This window comes from Medicago sativa, chromosome 4 (genome assembly GCF_051527215.1).
Source record: "Medicago sativa cultivar Bolivia chromosome 4, Bolivia_mono, whole genome shotgun sequence".
Taxonomy (NCBI): domain Eukaryota; kingdom Viridiplantae; phylum Streptophyta; class Magnoliopsida; order Fabales; family Fabaceae; genus Medicago; species Medicago sativa.
Window position 1 is genome coordinate 27005140 of NC_140752.1, and position 9604 is coordinate 27014743.

The following is a 9604-nucleotide window of genomic DNA, read 5'->3' on the forward strand; positions in this document are numbered from 1 at the left end:
ACGTACTTTGCACGTGACTTAAGCAATAAAATCGGAAAGCTTTGGAAAACATCGGCTGGTTGGAAAATGGTGCCTCTCGGCAAACGTTACTATGACTTTCATTTTGACTCAGCTGATGATCTAAGGAAGATATGGGCAGCAGGCACAATTAACCTTAAGCCGGGTTTGTTAAGGTTATCACAATGGACCAAGGATTTCAAATATCTGGCTCAGAAATAGACTCATGTATCTCTTTGGAATCGCTTGGTGGAGTTATGATGAGTCAATAATTAGTTATTTTTATATGATATTTAGTTTCGTTTTATTTAGATTTAAGTTTATTTTATTTAATTATTATTTCCTTTTTGAGCTATTTTACTTCAATTGCATATTATTATATTTCAGGAACGAATATTTGATAGATTGAGTCTTAGAGCAAAAGAAAGAGGATTAAGAGCTGATTCGGGTGAAAAATACGAAGATTGAAGACGAAAATATCATCTCCCCAAGTCAGAAGCTTGGCACGGCCAGTGCCACCAACTGGCACGGCCGTGCCACCCTCCAGGGCCTCTTTTGCTCTTTTGCTTCATGTGCAAGCTACCGGTTTTGACCGAAAAGCCCGTGGTTTCTTGTGGAACATGATACTGAATAGTTGCTTAGGTTTTAAATCGACAATAAGACTATAAATAGAGCAACCATCTATCATAAACATTCATCTTTTATTCTTGGAATTCAATAAGTGGCAATTTTCTTTCTAATAAAAGTTCTTTCTTTATTTCTTTATTTCCTTGTTATTTACTTTATGCCTTTCTTCTTCTTCTTCTTCTTCATGTCTACGATGAACATGAGTGAGTAGACTTCTCTTGTCTTGGGATTGTTGGATAAGTCTAATGACATAATCCTAATCAAACCAAGCCTTAAACCTTAATTTATGTAACTCTAATTTCTAATCTAAATTCACCGTTTTAACATGAATTAACCATTATCAAACTGTAGAAGCGAAAGCAGAGGGTTTGATAATAGTTAATTCATCACCCCAAATATCAATTCATAAAACGAAAGTGGAGTTTTGATATTCGAACAAGTGAATTTAGACAAGGATTGCGAAACATGAAAATAGTCTAGCAAACCTTGAGACACATAAAATTTCGAGCTTCAAGGATTCCAAAGGTAATCAACCATGAAAATAGGCGTGGTTGCTAGAGGAACACACTCAATGAGACCGAAAGGAGATGTGATAGACCAAAGAGAAACTTGTCTTTAGAAATTAGGTCTAACGTAAAGTTATAAGTTTAAGGGTTTGTTTGTGAAGGATTCGTTATTATGATGAACCAATAATCCCAAGGCTCTTTTTATTATTATTTTCCTCTTTTAAAAATCAAACCTTTTTAATTGAATTCTCTTCTAATCATCTTCTAAAAGTTAGTTAAATTGAACAACTCCCTGTTGGAACGATACTCTTTTTATTACTACATCGGTAAACCGTGCACTTGCGGTTTATCCCATCAAGTTACCGCAAGAGTATTGGCGGGAGAGAACCTTGAAGGAAATTGCAAGTGCGGTTGGTACTCCGATTGACATAGATGGACCAACACGAAACCGTAACTTTGGTCACTATGCCAAAATTTTAGTTGACATTGATCTTTCTAAGAGAGCTTATGATGAAATTCTTGTTGAGAGAGAGAGAGGGATTCACTTTCAAAGTGGAGGTTCAATATGAGAGGAGACCGTTGTTCTGTCACCACTATTTCTCCATTGGGCACAATATCTCCACTTGTAGATGGTTACATCCACAACCACCAATGGACAAGACGGATCGAGGGAAACAAATATTATTGCTGAGGCAGCACCCACTAAAACATCTCGACAGAACAATGATGTGGGTGCTTCCACTTCAGCCAATGGTAGCACTTGGACGTGGGTTCCGATCCCGGTTGCTTCAACAGTTACAATCACTCAGAGAATTTTGGTTACTGCTACTACAACTTTGGCTTCGATTCCACTGGATATTCTGGCTTCTACCTCACAGTTGGAGTCGGTTTCTTTGGCTACTTCAACTGTGGCTACTTCTCAGACGGACGTCCCTGTGTCTGTATCGCCTTTATCGTCAAACTCTTTCAATTTCCCATTACACAATGTGTTTGATAGAATTTCTCATGAGGAGTTGCCACATATTATGCCAGTGTTAGAATTTGTTTCCTAGTTGAGCACGTTGACGTGCATTCTGAGAGAGTGGAACAATTGCATCCAACATCACGGGAGGTGTTGGAGAACCTCGTGGTGGATGATGTATCTGTTACGCTTTCTGATGATGTGGAACACAATCGTTAACGTGCACGGGAGTTGGTGGAGAGTCCCAAGGGTTCCTACGAGCGTGTACCACATTCATCCCCTGTTGAGCACATTGAGGTGCATGAGGTATCTGTAGAATCGGATCAGGTTCAAATAGATACTATTGCTGAGCAAGTTGAAGTTCATTCTGGGTCACGCCCTTCTTTAGCGTCACCGGTTGTTGTAGAAAGGTCTCTTGAAGCTAGCGCTAACATGTTAATACCAGAAGCTCAAGAGGTTGTCGTTTTACAACAACAACGTGTTCACCCTAGCAAGAACACCCAACACGGTCTAGACCTATGGGACAAAGTTCGTGAATATGATGCAAGGTCAGCTGCTGAAGACTTCACGCCGGTCCTTACAAGGAAGTAGAAACATAAAATTAAATTGCAACAAGTCTTGGCAAAACAGCCTCCTAAAACCCGTGCTCGGGGTGATAATCATCAAACTAATCAATGAATCTCCTCTATTTGAATGTTAGAGGTTATTGCATCTCATATATACCGAGAAGGCAACTGTTGTGCGGATAAACTAGCTAGCATCGGTCATTTAGTGTAAGGATCGGTTTGGTTGTCTTCTCTCCCTAATGAGTTGAATGTTGTTTTCTTTAGGGATAGATGTGGTTTACCCAACTACAAAGTTCCATAATCTGTTTTTTGGTGTTTTTTTGTTGTTTTCTTTTTTTCATGCTTTATGTTTTCTCTTCAGAGGGTTTTGGCCTAGTCCCCCTCCTTTGTACTTATTTTCCCCCCATTTTTTAATAAAATTTTAGAGTTTGGCGGCATAGGATGGAGGTTTCTCGGGGTGCCAACGTAGTTGTGATGTCGATGTTGCCTCTTGGTGCCTGTCCACTCTCCTTGCTTATCAATTTTTTTAATTAAAATTAAAATAAAATAGTTTAAATAAAGGGTAAAATATGTAATGAAAAAGTCAGCCCAAACTCATGTATTTTAAGCATATTTTCTTTATATATAATATAGATTATTGTTGTTGTTGTTGTTGTTGTTGTTATTATTATTATTATTATTATTATTATTATTATTATTATTATTATTATTATTATTATTATTATTATTATTATTATTATTATTATTATTATTATTCTTATTCTTATTATTATTATTTAATTTATTAGTTTATTATTTTAATAGATTTATGTTAAACGAAAGAAATTTTTAATGACATGGAATATAGTTTGTCCATATATTGTGGGTCGTGTCATTAATGAGTTTGACATGTCATAAAAAATTACACTCAAATGAGGTAGATGACTAAAAACCGGAGAAAAATGTAAAATAGAGGGACAAAAAATCTGGCTTTCAGAAAGGGGGACTAAAAGTTTAAGTTTTATAAAATAGGACGATAAAAAATGCCTCTAAACTATATATTATAATATACCAATTGTTGAATTGTGACCAAAATAGGTAGACCAAAATGTAATATTAAGTTTTGCAAAAACTCAAGAAAAATCATATGGCAAAGTAAAATGTGTAAATTAGAGTTAGATTTTGATTGGTTGAGTAAATTGAATCATTTATTAAAGTGTTAAATATGTTTTTAATCCTTACAAATATACTAACTTTTCGTTTTAATTTTTATGAATTTTTCTTCAACTTTTAATCCCCTAAAACATTTTCATCACCAATTTTGGTCTCTATTTTAAGTCAACTCATGTGTAGTCTTTATGTTTTTAAATGAAATCGTGCAGAAATATGTAGAATATTATAACAAACTCTCCAAAACAAATAGAATTTTTTAACAAAACATGAATTAAATATGAATGTCTAAACGCCAAAAACATAAAAATTTATATTCAAATCAAGTTTTGTTAAAAAAGTTCCAATTTTTCTAGGAGATATTCTTATTAAATTTATGAAAAAATATGAAGTCTACACATGAGTTAACTTAAAATAAAAGGACCAAAAGTGAATTTGGAAAACTTTTTTGGGACTAAATATCGATTTTTTAGGGGAACTAAAATGAAAAATTGATATATTTACAGAGACCAAACACATATTTAATCTTTTATTAAATAACTAATGAAAGGTCGGTCCAAAGCCTAAATTGGGCCATATATTTTAAACAAAAAAAAAATCATTTTTTTAACTGAACAAAAAATAGTTTTAATATTTAAAACAAGTCATCCTAAAGCGTACCGTAAAAAAAAAAGTCATCCTAAAGCGTGATGGACCAGCCCAAAGCCTGATGAGTTAGCTCAAATCATATTTTTTTTTTTAAATAAACGAGGTCTAAACCCAAAAAGAAAAGAAACTACAGCAAAATTAAACCGGAAGAGACACACCCCTATGATCATCAAATAAAGTCTGAGACACCCTTTACCCTTAGAGGAGGGTTTCTAAATATGTAGTTCATGTGATCTTTCACAACTCACTAGACCACCGACCCGTGCTCCGCACGGGTCTTACCGACTAAAAAGACACCAATTCGTCTGTTTTTAATACTTGTCAAGAAAAACATATTATTCCAAAATAAAAGAAAGTTCACACATAAGTCGTATCATTTTTTAAGTTTAAAAATCTTTAAGAACGACTAAAAGTGAGTATTTTTGAATGGGGGATCATTTCCGCATTTGAGTAAAAATAGAGAGACAAAAACGCTCCTAACTAAGATGTTTGAACACATCATATCCTCTTTGATTGGAGCAAGTTGAGACCAATTCCTTCAAAAGAGAGTCCTGTTATACCACAGGTGAACAATGATTACACTTTATCTTATATGTCGTAATAGAAGAAAGTTATATCAATGCAAGTTTTGCAACCGTTTTGCTGGTTGGATTTTTTCTGTCTGCATTTTTTCTGTTTTGACAGCATTTTTGCTGCTGTTTCTGTGTAGCAGAGTCGTGCTTTTGTTAGGATCGGATGATTTTGTGTTTTTGTGGGTGTGTGGATTAGTTGTTGTCACTTTGTTTTTCGGCCAACCATCAGAGCACCCAACTTGATCTGTGCAGCTTCACAAATTCTACGCACAACTATCTTCCGTTTCCAGTTGCCGGCAATTTTCCTGTGATTGTACGATATAGATCCAAAAAAAAAAAGAGTGCAGTTACGGCAGTTAAGGAAGAAGCGGAGGAGTAAGGGGTAATAGATTGAAAAACGTGGTTGGGAAATTCAATCAGCTTATACAACATGTATATCAAAAGGTCTACTACTCAAGTCATCATCAAAAATTGGTATTTGATATTGAAAGTAGCGGCAACGCAAATCGGCCACAAACAATTGCAGAACTCTTAAAAACTTGGTGTTTATTCCTATTCAACTTGGTACCAATTTTATGGTGATTCTAATCATTTTTAATAAGAATGCAAAATATGCTGAATTTCAGTTCAAAACAATCAAATTATGATACAATAAATTCAAGAACAATGATCACAAAAATACCACAAATGAATGAATCCAAGTTATCAAATTCGTACCATTATTTTCAACCTCTTGCTTGGATGAACGGTGTTCTTGATCAGCATCAACAGATTCCTCAATTTTAGCTTCTTTGACCTTCCTATCCTTCTCCTTCTCTTTCACCACGTTCTCCTTCCTCCCAGAGCAATATGAAAAGGAACTTCAGTTCCACTATTAAACTCAACAACAAACAGCCACCTGCGTTACCATGAAAAAGTACATCAACCAAAAATCATGATTACGATATAACAAAACACAAAATCTCTACCTGATAGATATCAGCATAGCTTAGAGTAAGGAATTGCAGAGAAAATCAATTAAGAAAAATTGAAAATACAAAAGGAATGAGAAAGATGAGGCAAATAGAATAACGCAAAAATGATCGAGGTCGAAAGATTAATAGATAGAGATTAAAATTTGATGAAAGGCATCACATTAAGAAAAATAACGTGATTTTCTGCGTATCTAATTTGTTGCATATCTGATTTGTTGGGTTTTGGGATTAGTATTAGCGGATTAGAGGAGGGAAAATACGGAAAAAATTGTTAGGCTTTTGGAGTGAACTTTGGTTCATTGTATGGGGTCTCAAAATAGGTCAGGGGTAATACAGTAAAAGTTAGCTTAGGTTTTAGGTTAAAATTAGGGCTAAAATAATCACTCGTGTTAACTTTTATATATAAGAAGAAAATTTGATGAAAGGCATCACATTAAGAAAAATAACGTGATTTTCTGCGTATCTGATTTGTTGCATATCTGATTTGTTGGGTTTTGGGATTAGTATTAGCAGATTAGAGGAGGAAAAATAGGGAAAAATTGATAGGCTTTTGGAGTGAACTTTGGTTCATTGTATGGGGTCTCAAAATAGGTCAGGGGTAATACAATAAAAGTTAGCTTAGGTTTTAGGTTAAAATTAGGGCTAAAATAATCACCCGGGTTAACTTTTATATATAAAAAGAAAATTTGATGAAAGACATATCATTAAGAAAAATAACATGATTTTCCGCGTATCAAATTTGTTGCATATCTGATTTGTTGGGTTTTGGGATTAGTATTAGCGGATTAGAGGAGGGAAAATAGGGAAAAATTGTTAGGCTTTTGGAGTGAACTTTGGTTCATTGTATGGGGTCTCAAAATAGGTCAGGGGTAATACAGTAAAAGTTAGCTTTGGTTTTAGGTTAAAATTAGGGCTAAAATAATCACCCGGGTTAACTATTATATATAAGAAGAAAATTTGATGAAAGGCATCACATTAAGAAAAATAACGTGATTTTCTGCGTATCTGATTTGTTGCATATCTAATTTGTTGGGTTTTGGGATTAGTATTAGCGGATTAGAGGAGGGAAAATAGGGAAAAATTGTTTGGCTTTTGGAGTTAACTTTGGTTCATTGTATGGGGTCTCAAAATAGGTCAGGGGTAATACAGTAAAAGTTAGCTTTGGTTTTAGGTTAAAATTAGGGCTAAAATAATCACCCGGGTTAACTTTTATATATAAGAAGATTGTATGGGGTCTCCAAATAGGTCAGGGGTAATACAGTAAAAGTTAGCTTAGGTTTTAGGTTAAAATTAGGGCTAAAATAATCACCCGAGTTAACTTTTATGTATAAGAAGATTGTAAGGGGTCTCAAAATAGGTCAGGGGTAATACTGTAAAAGTTAGCTTAGGTTTTAGGTTAAAATTAGGGCTAAAATAATCACCCGGGTTAAGTTTTATATATAAGAAGATTGTATTGGGTCTCAAAATAGGTCAGGGGTAATACAATAAAAGTTAGCTTAGGTTTTAGGTTAAAATTAGGGCTAAAATAATCACCCGGGTTAACTTTTATGTATAAGAAGAGGGCTAAAATAATCACCCGGGTTAACTTTTATATATAAGAAGATTGTATGGGGTCTCAAAATAGGTAAGGGGGTTTTAGGTTAAAATTAGGGCTAAAATAATCACCCGGGTTAACTTTTATATATAAGAAGATGTATGGGGTCTCAAAATAGGTCAGGGGTAATACAATAAAAGTTAGCTTAGGTTTTAGGTTAAAATTAGGGCCAAAATAATCACCCGGGTTAACTTTTATATATAAGAAGATTGTATGGGGTCTCAAAATAGGTCAGGGGTAATACAGTAAAAGTTAGCTTAGGTTTTAGGTTAAAATTAGGGCTAAAATAATCACCCGGGTTGACTTTTATATATAAGAAGATGTATGGGTCTCAAAATAGGTCAGGGGGTTTTAGGTTAAAATTAGGGTTAAAATAATCACCCAGGTTAACTTTTATATATAAGAAGATATTGGCAAGAACAATTACACACTTGTTAGCTTCTCGATACACATATGTGATCCTCAACTCCCAGTTTAACGGTATTACCTTTTTGATTTACTTCATAATCCATAACTCTCACATTGTTCCCATGTTGCAAATTTTGAATCACTGCCAAATAATTCATTTGTACTTCTACTCTTGTTATTCTTCTCATGCTCTCTATGCAAAGACCCTTGTATAAACCTCAGAATTTTGTCACATAAATAATATCACCAATTTCATGAATCCTTCTATCCATTCACCATTCTCATATCTAAATAATCCACCATATTCTACCGTTTTGGTTCCATGTTTCAAGTTTCATCAATGTTAACGACTATCCATGTGGCGGTAGGAATGTCAATGGGTACCCATGGGTACAAATATCATGATACTTGTTCCCGCCCCATACCCTCGTGGGTACCCACTAAGCGGGTATCCGTGGGTATTGAGGTATCCATGGGTATTCATGGGTACCCATGGATTTTTGAATTTATTTATTTTTTGGAATAAATAATAACTTTTTTTAATGACCAAAAAACTTCAACTTTTAAACATCCATACATAATCCATTCAAAATTTCATAAATCATACATAATCCATAGAAAATTCATGATTCTTACATAATCCATATGATATGTTTAATGATGTGAATGAAGTGAAAACGGTGAACTTAACAATATGAATTTAAAAAATTAAAAATAAAAATAAGTTATTAATGAGGAATCTTAGGTGGGCGGTAAAATTTTCTTCACTAAGGTAACAACTTTAAGTAATAAGATAAGATAAGATAAGTTATATAAGGATATTTTAGTAATTTACTTAGTTTATTATCGGGTATGGGTACAATCAAATCCGTGTTCGTATCCATATAATGATGGGTAGTCAAATACCCATTTATTATACCCATGGATACCCGTTTAGCTATCCGCCTCGTGCCCGTGACGGATTTTACCCACGGGTATCCATGGGCATGGGTATTTTTGCCACCTCGTCGGTGACTGTCGAGAAATATTAGCATATTCATTATCCATGTTTCACTATGCATCTTAGCCTTAGTATCATCTTCATAAGCATTAACATACTCAGTGGCGATTCCACCCCCTAGCTAGCCTGGGCTAGTGCCCAGGCTCAGCTCCAACTTTCCTTTGTAGCCAGCCCAGCCATTACTACAACTTTGAGCTTTTCCTGCGGATTTTTGGGCTAATTTCCTGCAGATTTTGCCAGCCCAGCCATTTCCTGCAGCAACAGCCAGCTAATTTCCTGCAGATTTTGCCCAGCCCAGCCATTTCCTGCAGATTTTGCCAGCCCAGCCCAGGCTCTGTAAAATTTTTGGCTTCGCCACTGAACATACTCAAACACTTTACATCATGGTTTAACCAGGGTGATAAACTCCAAGTTATGAACTCGTTGATTTCTCTAGTGCCATATAACAAGTAGCAAATTGTTGCCTATGTAGTCTCCCACTTAACACTCTTTCGATGCCCAATATGTTCCTCAAAGTTTAATTCAATCTCGTCTTTGTAAATAGCTAAGAAGAAAGCTCCCCTATACATGGACAAATCCAGGTATAAGCAAAATGGGGCAGC

General features: G+C 34.8%; 1 pseudogene; it reads left to right on the top strand.

Moving 5' to 3' along the window:
• The first annotated feature begins 1759 nt into the window (after positions 1 to 1759).
• LOC146927383 (uncharacterized) lies at positions 1760 to 2769 on the top strand (annotated as a pseudogene).
• Positions 2770 to 9604: the final 6835 nt, after the last annotated feature.